Genomic DNA, 11,799 nt, shown 5'->3' on the forward strand with positions numbered 1-11,799 from the left:
CACAGAATTGTTCACTGAAGAATGTTAGCACATGAAAATTAGGAATAATTCCCCAAAAAAATCTCAGGCAGAGTTTTCAAACAGTCTCTGAGAATGGCCCTGAAAGTTTTAGAAAATATCCTGGGAAACCTGAACAATTCCAAATGCAAAGGAAAGTTTCTGGATATTTCCCCTCAAATGTAAAATTCTCTTATTTAATTTCTGATTCCTGAAAATACTCAGAAAACTTGATCACAGTCCCACAAATGCTTCTAAACTACCCATTAAAATTCCCAGAAAATATTTTTTTAATTCCCAGAAGGAAAATTTGAGGAATATTCTAGGAAGGTGTCACAAGTGCCCAAGACAATGAGAACATCTTCCCAGGAACTTTGCAGAAATACAAGGATCGAAAATGTCTCAGAAAAGACCCTGACCCCAAAATATGTGATTAAATGCCTAAAAATTCAAGGACATACAGTTTAAAATACAGCTTCTGAAATGTCACTGAATGTTTCAAAAATGAAAATATCCCACTTAGTTACGGAAAAGTCATGAATATTCCCTGGAATTTATTTCAGGTACAATTCTTATTAATGTTTGGGTAAGTGTTTTGAAAATTACCCAAACATTTTAGATTATATTCCCAAAATATTAAGCTAAAAATCTGTATTTTAATTTACAAATTCCCTGAAACATTTCCAAAAACTCCAAAAACTATTCTTAAGTCCCATGGATGTTTCGTATGTATCCAGAAAAAAGTTCTCAACATTTTAAGAAGACATTTTCAAAAGTAACTGAAATTTTGTTTTGTTTCCTGACAAAAAAAAAGAATTCCAGGTTATATGATGGCAAGGTGTCCATCAATCCTGAGAAACATTTCCCCATTTTCCCAGGAAAATCACTTAGAATTTCGTGGGAAGCTTTCTGAAAACTATTTCCTAGATTAAAAAAGAATTCCATTTAATCCTAGAAACAATTCTGAATATTCCATGTCTTTTTAAACTCTTAAAATTCCTGATAAAGTTTCTGAAAATAAAAAAAAAACAAAACAAACAAACAAACAAACAAACAAACAAACAAACAAACAATTAGAAACATTTTTTTTCCAATAAACCCTTTAAATTCTGAATATTCTGTGGCATTGTTTTAATTTCCCCAAAATTCCCACAGCTGGTTGTTTGGGAAAGTTCTTGAAATTCTTGGGCAAATTCCAGGAAATTTCTTAGGGAATTTCCAAAGGTCTTAGCAAAAAATGCCCAAAATTTCAATGATATTTTCTCTGAAATCCTTTTTTTTGTAAATATTTCATGCCAGGTTTCCATGGCGAACACAGGGGTGTCCTGTGAAACTGTCAAGAACTTTCATGCAAGTTCTAGGGGATATGTTGTTAATTTTGGATAATTTTATTGGAAGTTTTGGGGGAAATCTGCTGTGAAATTTCTCAGGCATTTTCATAGAAATTCTGGAAATTTTTCCACCTTTTTAAAATTGAAATCTTGAAAATCTATTTGGAATTTTGGGAAATTAGGTTTGAATTTTTTGGTGTTTTACATTTTACATATTTCCACTAAAACTTGGGAAATTTGTTTGTAACTTTTTGGGATGGTTATGACCTTTGAAAATTTTAAGGACAGACATGTAAATTTCAGGAATTGGTTTTTTTTTTTTTTTTTGAAATTTTGTGGATTTTTTTTTGGTTCAATATTAAATTAATTTTAAATGGAATTTTTGGCTACATTTTAATTGAAATGTTTTGGGCATTTTCATGAAAATTTGGGAAATTTATTTGTAATTCTGGGAAATATGATTTTATCTGGGGAGGGGGTTTCTTTGAAATTTTTTTGTTTTTTACACTTAATCTTGGGAAAATAATTTGTATATATTTTTTTGAGAATTCGGGTTGGGGCATCCTTTGACATTTTCAAGAATTTTCATGGAAATTTCAGGGAAAATTGGGAAATTTTATGTAATTTTTCCAGGATTTTGGTGATTTTTTAGGGTGGATTTGCATTGATATTTGGATATTTTTTTCTTTAAATGAATTTTGAATTGATTTTTTTATTGGAATGTTTATGCTCTATAACAAAGATTCACTGAAACATATTGGGGATATTTTTATAGTATATTTTAAAATTATGTTTAAGAATTTTCATAGAATGTTTGGGTAAGTTCTTTGAAATTTTGGGGATTTTTTGTGGATTATTGAAATGAAAATTTCTAAGAAATTAGTGAAAATTATGTTGATGCTTGACTTGAGTAATTCCTTTTAGTCCATCAAAATTTCCCCACCATACCTCTCATTGACTGACTGAAGATCCTAACAACTGACCAGCTGCATTTTCTGCAGAATCAGGAGATTTGACTTTTGATTTGATTTGATTTTTTGGTAAAAATCTACTCCCTGTTCAAAGATCAGGTCCAACTTCTCACAAATAAGTGGTCAACACTAAAAACTGCATTCCATTCCATACTCTTTACTGTGAAACAGCAATTTAACCACAGCGCTTTACCACCATCCTTCAATAAAACTCTTTGATTTCAAGACCAAGCCATACTCATTTTTTCTTTGACAGACATTGAAATCATCTTTCTCCCTCTATCAACCCTTTGTGTCCCAGGTGTTTGAATTCTTGGTCACTCAACAATGCCCATAACAAGCGTCTGCTTTAAAAGGCCTCTTTGATTGTCAGTACACTGTGCAGACACCAGACGACGTCTAAACCCAGACCGAGACAGAAGGAGACAAACAGCTTTGTGTCGACAGTCAACTTCAACAAGGACGTGAGGGCCACTCAGAGCATCTTGATTCTTTATATTGTCTCTCCTCCACAGCCTCTTCTGCTCTTTGTTGTCACAGAATAAGTGCAATAAACACACAGTCCCTGCTGTGGTGCCAAGCCATATAATAGATTGTGTAGGTGCTCTGGGTTTTTGGCTCGGTGTCTCAAGCTGCATCTGCTAACATAAAAACAGATAATATTCCAGTAATTCTCTTGTGTTTAAGGCGTTAAAAGGAAAAACACTCAGTAGACTATGGAGCAAATATTAATTATTCAAAATCAGGCTTCAGATAAAACACTAAAATGTTTATTCCAGCAATGTATGGCTGATAACAGCCCACTTCTCCTTATCTATGCTGTGCTCCTGGAATAACCAATGAAGTTTAGCTTCTGTTGTCAGCTTTTCTACTAAACGTTCCCTCTTGTTGTTCCCGAAAGGCCACTCGAGTTGCAAAAATGCTATCATAAACATCAGCACGAGACCACTGGATGCTGCAATTTCATTTCAGCATCGATTAAAATATGGAGTGGACACCTGGGGGTCATAACTTTTAATGTTGTTCTGGATACTTTTGGAGTGATTTGATGTCTCTGTGTGGAAAAATGACAACAGTAAGGCTCTTCAGTGCTCCATTTTTATGCTCCAAAAAACACAACAGTGATAAATAAAGAAAAATGAAAAATTGGGGGAGTTTCACAGTCAAAAAAGATAAAACAAAAAAACATCCATCTGCTTTATAAGAGACATAATCTGGTTCATCTGTTACAGTGCTGTAAAAAAGTCTTTGCTCCGTTCCTGATTTATTTTTTTAATTATATTTATTGGATCAACAAACGCTGGGATTGACTGGCAACCAGTCCAGGGTGTACCCCGCCTCTCGCCCAATGACTGTTGGGATAGGCTCCGACCCCCAACGGGATAGGGGTACAGAAAATGGATGGATGAAGATCATCAAACAAACTTTGATATTAGACACAGATAACCTGTGTAAACTAATTCATTTCTGCCAGACACATTCCTCAAGGCTTTGAACTTTGGACTTCAGGGAACCATGGTGAGAGTCATAGCCCACAAATGGAGAAAACTTGGAACAGCCATCTAAAGAGATTCAAAAACAGATGAGAAACAAAGACTGACATGAATCAGTCTTGAAAGGCTTATAAAGCCATTTCTCAGGCTTTGGGGCTCCATGGAACCATGGTGAGAGCCATTGTCCACAAATGGAGAAAACTTGGAAAAGCAACACATATTGCCAACATCAAAAGAAATTTAACAACAGATGAGAAACATAGTCATCAACATCTATCAATTTGTATAGGGTTACTAAGTCTTTATTAAGGCTTTGGGACTCCAGCAAACCATGGGAGAGCCATTTTCCACAAATGAGGAAAACTTGGAACTTTTGTGAACCTTCACAGGAGAGGCCGGCTGACCAAAACAACTCCAAGAGTACATGGACAACCCATTCAGGTGGTCATAAAAGAACCCAGAACAATGATTGTGCCACACTTTGAGTCTTTAACATGACTGTCAAGGAATTCTGGCCCACTCTTCTGTGCAGAATTGCCATAATTCAGCCACAGTGGAGGGTTTTTCAGCATGAATGGCCTGTTTAACCCTTTCAGGAAGTTCATCTTTTGTCTCATTAGTCCACAGAATATTTTCCTTAAGTCTTGGGAATCATCAAGATGTTCTTTTTTTTTCAGCAGTGGTTTTGGCCTTGGAAACTCTCCCATTGATGACTTTTGACCAGTCTCTTATTTTGTTGTTAAATCATGAGCACTGAACTTAACTGAAACAAGTTAGGCCTGCAGGTCTTTAGTTGTTGCTCTGGGTTCTATTGTGACCTCCTGGATGAGTCATTGATGTGCTTTTGGAGTAATTTTGGTAGGCTGCCACACCTGGGAATGCTCGCTACAGTTTCAAGTTTTCCCCATTTGTGTATAATGGCTCCCACCATGGTTTGAGGAAGTCTCACAGCCTTAGACATGGCTGCGTAACCCTTTCCAGATGGATATATTTCAGTGTCTTTGTTTCTCATCTGGTTTTGAATTTCTTTAGATGGCCGCATCATGTGTTGCTGTTCTGAGTTTTCTCCATTTGTGGATAATAGCTCTCACTATGGTTGAACGGTGTTCCAAAGCTTTAAAATTGAGTCCAATTCTCTCAGGTTTTCTTTGTCTAAAATTAAAATGTGTTTGATGATGAGAAACATTTTAGCATGACAAATATGCAAAATGACAGCAAATATATCAAATCCTTCAACACTGTCTGATTAGTCTACATGGTGCTGAATGGCTTTCTTGGCTCGGCTGCCATATGTTTGATTTAATATTTTCCGACGGCAGATGGGAAACAAAGGTACGATGCCCTTCTATGTTTTTTCCCTTCTTAAGCCTGCAGAACATAAAACACATTTACATGGATGAGGAAGCTGGAAGAACGCCTCCATGGACGAGCTATAAGTCTTGTCTTCATGTGACTCACATGAGAAACACATAAGGTGAAGGCAGATGGCGTTTTAAAGGGGTGACTAAGAGCCAAATGATAATCTTTCACTGCAGCTCACGTCTTCTCCTGTTTGTGTTCACGTGCAGCACCTGGAAGACAAGAAATGGCACCAAGCCCTGACTGTGTGGGGCTGCAGACACAAAATCCACATATTTTATTTTCATTTTTTTCTCATGTCTCCTTCCTGAATCGTCTATTTTTATTCTCTCTGTGTTTGGGTTTGGTGTGTTCTCTTGGCTAGACTTTTCTCTGCCTGGCTGAGCGGTTTAGTATCTGAGTGGCTCTCAAACTGACCGGAAAACGAGGATGAGAGGCTGACTGATTCTCTGATCAATCGTCTGAGTTTAATGAAATGCCATCAGCCAGAACCAAATAAGTTCTTAAAGGGAAAGACAGAGTTAATGTTCAGAAGATTTTTAATTAACTACAAATTCACACAGAAGTTCCTGAAAATTCCTGGGAATATTTTCAAAATTTCCTAGTAAAATTACCCCAAATCCCCTACTCTATGGGGACTTTAAAAATTTTTTATTCTAAAAGTTTTCTTAAAACTTCCCTGATATTTCCATATATTAATGACCCATTCTGAAAATTCAAATGAACAATTTAAATTATTTTATTTCCAAAGATACGCGAAAGATTTTCCTGAAAATTATCCTGTGAACCTTTCTAAAAGCATCTGGAAGTTCCCCTGGAATATTTCCGGAAGTTCTTAATAAATCTGGGGTAGGGTGTCCAAGAAATTACTCATGGAATCAAAAAAAAAAAAAAAAAAAAAAAAAAAAAAAAAAAAATCCCTAGAAAATGTGTGAACACTTCCCTGAAACTTTTTGTTAATTGATGGGAAATTTTCTGAAAACGTGCAGTATATATTTAAAGGGAAAAAAAAATCAAACAAGCTTAAACATTGAATCCTGGGCAGTTTTCAAAAGTTAAAACAAAAATAGATAAATAAATAAAAATATTCTAAAAATCCCAGTAGTTTTCCCCCAAAATTCCAGTATTAAATCAGAAACATTCTGGGGAATATTTAAAAAAAATACACGTAAAAGTTTCTCATAAATTTCCAGGAAATCCCTCAATGTTCTTGCTACAGGAAATGCAAATTCCAGGGAAAAAGTCCAGTTATAACAGTTGTTCCAGGAAGGTTTTAACAATTCTTCAATTCCAAAGCTCAGTTTTAATAAAAAAAAAAAAAGATTAACATTAGACTAAGGGAAAATGTATTTTTAAGTTCATGTAAACTAATGAACATTTTTACAAAGCTTGTAATTAAACAGTCCATGTTAAGGGTTTACTTAAATTCCCAATCTTCAAAATAACAAGTGAAGTTTCTGAAAGTTTTCCAGAATATTTTTGGAAAGTTCTATAAAATTATCTGAATATTTTTTTGTTTTTTTTGTTTGTTTGTTTTTTATTTATTTTATTTTTAAAAAAATTTTGAATTTTATTTTTTTTAATTTTTTGTTGTTGTTGTTGTTGTTGTTGTTGTTGTTGTTTTTTTTTTGTTTTTTTTTTGTTTTTTAAAGTTTATCAAACCTTTCCTGATTTTTTTTGGTAACTCAAAATTCATTGTAACTTTTTTTTTATTTCCAGAAATTGCAAGGAAAAGTTCCCAAAATGCTTTTGTAGTTCCACGGATAAAGAAGTCCATTAGAAAAGTGTTATGCCAATGTTTATAGTTTAGCTTTCTTTGTGTTGTTTTTTTTTTTAACTTTTTTATATTGACCTGCAAAGGGAGTGCAGATGTAAATTATTTTAAGCTAACTTTGGGTCAATGCATCAAAAAGCAACACTCTTTTATTAAAATAAATACATTAAAAATTAAAGAACAGTTCTGCTTGATCAGGATACACAGACTGTAAACTTGTTTATCTGTTGTTATTCAGATGAATTTAAATGATGATCAATCACAGAGAGCTGAATGACTTCCTCGGCTCTGCCTCTGCCATGCCTGTGATTCAGTATTTACTCTCAGCAGTCTTCCTCTGATCTTCCTCTGTGCTTCTGTCCACATACAGCCTCTGGAGGATGAAGAACACGGCTCTGACCTTTGAAAGTGTAGGGTTATAAACACAAACCCCTCATAAAAGCTCTGTTAAAACAGGTTCATGCTCTGACCATAGGGGGGCAGTGTTACAGCACACATCCTGACACATCCACAGCTCCAAACTTCTCCAAGATCCTGCAGCGATTGCTGCTGCTGCTGCTGCTCCAACTCTTTCTGTGATGCTGCTTGAATTCAGAATTAATTGAAATCTATTCAGATAAGGTCTGACAATATGAATGCAGCCACTTAACAGAGATCAAAGAGCTGTTTGGGGTTGAACCCAGGTGGGCACCCTCCAGACATCCTTTAGTTTAATTGCTTCTTTGCTGTAAATCACTGGAATGCCTCAAATATGCAAATCCACGCAAGGACACTGTACATTTGAACTTGCTTGATAGTCAAATTGCTTACGCACAAAAAAGCGTGCAGCTGCAGTTTTCAGTGTACAAAGCGGTGCGTTGGGATAAAGGCTAAACACCCGACCTTGATTGTGCAAATATAGAAAAGCTGAGGTGGTTAATGCTGAGCTTTTCTACATCTTTTCCAGTCCAGGGATTGTGACTCATGGGGAGTGTTTTGAGGAATAGCTCAAAGTCAACGCCGTGTTATAATACACCCAGTATTGCTTGTGACAGATTGCAGGAAGTGAAGCCTGGAAGCCACAGCAGGAGACGGCATGTAGTGGATGTAAAACATACTCCCATCCTGGAGGACAGCCTCCAGCTACAAACCGAGCAGTGTGTACAAAGCTGCTATAATGCAGTTGTGCCGGTGTGTTCACAGTCTCTGAGCGAGCCAAAGCCTGTGAGAGGTTAGGAGTTAGAAATTGTAATTATTTTTAATCCCAAACCAAAGCTCTGCTTGAAAGCTTTTCCTTTCGTCTGGCTTTCTCTGTAAATAAGACTTTGTTCTGCTTGATCCAAAAGGTTAAAAAGAGGTAAAAAAAAAAAAAAAAAAGTTGAAAAATATGTTACAAAGGAAGAAAAAGTAAGGAAAGAAAAAAGTAGAGAGAGGTTGCCAGAGGAAGGTGTGTCATACAGATAATGAGGATTTTTCTGTATTACCCAAAAAGGTAAAAATAAAACCAAAGTTAAAAAGATTTTTTAGCTCAGCAGAAACTATTAAGAACAGAAAACTTGAGAATAATTAGGGACAGGGAGCTAGAGAAACTTCTATCATTGGACAAAGTCTGAAAAATAAGTCTAAAAATAACAGAAAAGTTAGAAAAATAACACACCAAAAAAACGAGATTTAGGAGTGGAATGAATGGCATATGACTAGGAAACTTTTCTGTGTGACAGAAAAAAGATGTAAAAGGGAAATAGGCTCAAAAATCACACAATAGAGAAAGGTTTTTAAGGGTCACGTCTGCTGAAATGAAAACGTAAAAGCAGCAGACTTAGAGAATAAATGAGAAAATTACGTAAAGGAGTGCTTTTAAAAAGAAAGAAGACAACTGAACACAGAAAAAATTATTTAAGACATATCAAAAGTTGAAAAATAAGCCAAATTAGATATTTGGAGGGTAATTCACTGAAATAAACAAGAAAGTGGATAAATCAAAAAGGTAGGGAAAATCAACATGAAATTTAGACTTTGTTTGAGAAGTCAAACCCAAAATAGATTATTAAAATAATAGTGCTTGTTTAAAGTAAAAATGACTTTTACCACAGAAAAAGTGCTTAAAAACAATACAAGACTTGAAAAATAGCATGAAAAGACTCATAATATCTTTTCTTTTTAAGAGTGATGTTCACTGAATGAACAAGAATGATTATGAAATTATCAGCAATTCAACAACAACAGAAACACTTTTCAATAAATGCCCCTCAACAGTTTTTAATCAGATGTCCCCAAAATGGTCCATGTATGTCATAAATCAATAACACAAATTAATCACCTCAGTTTATAGCGTCAACGTCCCTGAACAGTTCCATAGGATTCAAAGTTCAATATGTAAGTTATCCCCCAAACTTCAACCAGTCCATAAATCAAACATCCTCCAAAGTTCAATCAGTCCATAAATCAAACATCGCCAAAGTTCAATCAGTCCATAAATCAAACATCCCCCAAAGTTAAATCAGTCCATAAATCAAACATCCCCCAAAGTTCAATCAGTCCATAAATCAAACATCCTCCAAAGTTCAATCAAAAACAAATCAAACATCCCCCAAAGTTCAATCAGTCCATAAATCAAACATCCCCCAAAGTTCAATCAGTCCATAAATCAAACATCCTCCAAAGTTCAATCAAAAACAAATCAAACATTCCCAAAGTTCAAACCAAATCAAATCAAACATCCCCCAGATTTCCATCAGACAAAAAAAAAAAAAAAAAAAAAAAAAAAAAAAAATAATACATCCCCCAAAGTTTAGTCCAAAGCAAATCAAATGCCCCCAAAAGTTCAGTCAAATTAAATCACATCATTGCCAAAGTTCAATCAGTCTATAAATCATTCTTCAAAGTTTGAACCGAATCAAATCAAATGCCCCTAAAAGTACAGTCAAAGCAAATCAAACATCCCCAAAGTTCAATCACAATCAAAACAACCCCCCCCCCCAAAGTTCAGTCCAATCAAATCACCAACTCCCCAAAGTTCAATCAGTCCATAAATCAAACAGCCCCCAAAATTCAATCCAAAGCAAATCAAACATCCCCAAAAGTTCAATCACAATCAAACCAAATGCCCACCAAAGTTCAGTCCAATCAAATCACATAATGCCCAAAGTTCAATCAGTCCATAAATCAAACGCTCCCCAAACTTTAACCACATTAGAATCAGATGCCCCCTAACTTCAATCCAGTCAAATTAAACAGCCCCCAAAGTTCAATCAGTCCATAAATCAATCATTCCCCAAAGTTTTAACCAATCAAATCAAATGCCCCCAAAAGTTAAATCCAATCAAATCAAACATCCCCAAAGATCAATCCAAAGCAAATCAACCCCCAAGGTTATTTACAATTAAAACAAACACCCTCCAAAGTTCAGTCCAATCAAATCACAAACTCCCTGAAGTTCAAGTCAGTCCATAAATCAAACATCCCCAAAGTTCAATCAGTCCATAAATCAAACACCCCCAAAGTTCAATCATTCCATAAATCAAACACCCCCAAAGTTCAATCCAAAGCAAATCAATCTCCAAAGTTAAATAAAAATCAAATCAAACGCCCCCCAAAGTTCAGTCCAATTAAATCACATAATCACCAAAGTTCAATCAGTCCATAAATCAAACAGCCCTCAAAAGTTAAATGCAATCAAATCAAATTTTTTCAACCCTCCTCCACCCCAGCCCTCTGTTATTCTGCTTCTGACTTAATCAGTGTCATTCTCCTCAATTCACCCTACATTTTGGGTGAATTTGGCCATTTATAATGTGTAATAAGATATGCTGAGTTAAATTTCACATATAAATGAGCTCATATTTGAGTTTTGCAGCACAGCTAATGGCAGCAAGACCGCTGTCAAAACAAGTAAGGCCAGTTTGAGTCTCACTTTAGTTTATTTCACACATTAAAAACCTGAAATACTGAGCATACAAGTATTAAAACCTAATGCCTAATCATCCAACCTCAAGCTGAATAATTACCTCATCTGTCCATCACGTTTCTGCAAACTGTTTCATCATTACCTGACTGTATAGAGGCACAATATATCTCAGTTTAGTCTTGGCATGTTTTGGACAGCTTGTGTTAAAATAGTTGGACCTGGTGGGTGTTGGGTGTCTGCAAAAACCCACCGAAAAGTACCTCCTTGTCTGCTCTGCACAGAGGAGAGGAGACAGCTACAGCAGCATTCTGGTCTAAATAAACCACCTGTCTCATTACTGTGACATCCACTATTTATTACCATATGATATCATTAGTCGCTGGTGTAAATAAGGCTTTTATTGTTGTTGTAAAGTGAATCAAATGAAGTTCATGCTGCTAATTTCCTCTTTTGTTCTCCAGTGTGTACTTTTCAACCAATTAGTTCATAATGACCTGATAAAGGGCCAGATGGCAGCCGCTGTTACAGCGTGCAAGTGTGCACTGCAAATATAAATAAGTGTTCCAGTGTTAATTATTATCATAGCCAACAACAAGAGGTTTATTATGAGGAATAAAATATTAATTAGTCAGAGAAATGTGTGACGTATGAAGTGTTTTAGACCATACAGTCTTTTCTTTGGTTTGTAAAGTCTTTATTGTCTTTGGATCATACAGTTAACCCTTTTTGGCTTTCTGATTGGTCCTTTGACTCATAAATCAGAGGAGAACTCCCACAGCAACTGTTGCGGGGATACCCCAAATCATAGAAACTGTGGCCTGGACCAAATCTTTAAACTTAGATATCCACATCATAATCTGGGAGAAGAGTTCAGGGTTTCTGTTGACATATCCTGTGCCTCATATTGTGCTATACAATTTTAATGAAGACAGGCCTGGACTCATAACTGGTACAGAATGTGGCTTGGCATTGACTTTCTGAAATAAGC

This window comes from Cheilinus undulatus, linkage group 23 (assembly GCF_018320785.1).
Source record: "Cheilinus undulatus linkage group 23, ASM1832078v1, whole genome shotgun sequence".
NCBI classification, from domain to species: Eukaryota; Metazoa; Chordata; class Actinopteri; order Labriformes; family Labridae; genus Cheilinus; species Cheilinus undulatus.